Here is a 1073-nt window from a genome sequence, read left to right as displayed (position 1 = left end):
TAGTAACCTGATAATTCCCCGGCAAAGCCCCGGCAGCGGTGCCACCGCCGGGTAATTGCAGGACGGTAACGTGAGCTGATGGCGGCCGGGGATGGATCCTCGCCGTTATTGATTGTGACAGCTAAATTGTTAACCGAGAGGGAAATCAGATGAAAGCCATTTCAGAATAAATACAAGGCATTAGGTTTAAACATCGAGGTTGCAGGAAAGCCCGAGAAACCCCCAGGAAACGGAACCCAAGGCCTGCCAGCTCTTCCTCCCCTGTCCCCGGCTCCACAGAGGCCGAGTGCGGGGGGACACGGACGAGTGCAGAGGCGAGATGCTGAGAAAGGACAATTCAAACTCTTCGTTCTCACTGGTGGGGTCTGAATTAGCTCTGGCTGCTCCAGGAGAAACACGTAGGAGTGTTCATGGACACAGCCACGAACGCTGTCTGTCCCCCCACGCAGCAGCGGCCGAGGCAGGGCCGTGTGGGGTTTGTTTGTGTCCCCAGAGCGATGCTGGGCTTGGCAGCCATGGCTCAGCACCGCGGGCCAGCACCACACAGCCAAGCAGATGCTTGCACTGCTCTCACGATTACACACACAGCTCTCAGCCCTGCAAAGCCAGAGCAGGCTCAGCAATGGGGTGACTCCAGCCCTGCTCCTGCCCTTCTCCAGCCCTGGGAGTCAGTCTTGGCTCTACAGGGTCGGTGTCCTGCTCTCACTGCCTGCTGAGAGCAGACAGATCTCACACGAGCATCCTGCACCAGGAAGAGGGCCTGGGCAGTGGCTGGAACACAAAGCACTGCAGCTAACAGGTATCAGCCCCGAGTCCACCCCTGTCCTTACCCCCCTGTGCTCCCTCCTCCAGCCCTGGAGTTTGTACAGGCAGCAAGGTGGCAGCGTGTCAAGCAGCAGCTCGGCCAGAACCACAGAATTTGGGGTTGGGAATGTTCTGTGCTCCCAGAGTGAAGATTCCATGCCTGTCGCAAGTGAGGGACTGTCACCATAGGCAGAATGGTTCAAACACCAGGGAAAAACCCACACTGTGGTCATGGAGAACATCACCCTCAGTAACCCACCTTGCTCCCA

Source organism: Ammospiza caudacuta, chromosome 21 (assembly GCF_027887145.1).
Source record: "Ammospiza caudacuta isolate bAmmCau1 chromosome 21, bAmmCau1.pri, whole genome shotgun sequence".
Lineage (NCBI taxonomy): Eukaryota > Metazoa > Chordata > Aves > Passeriformes > Passerellidae > Ammospiza > Ammospiza caudacuta.
Note: the sequence above shows the minus strand (reverse complement) of the source record.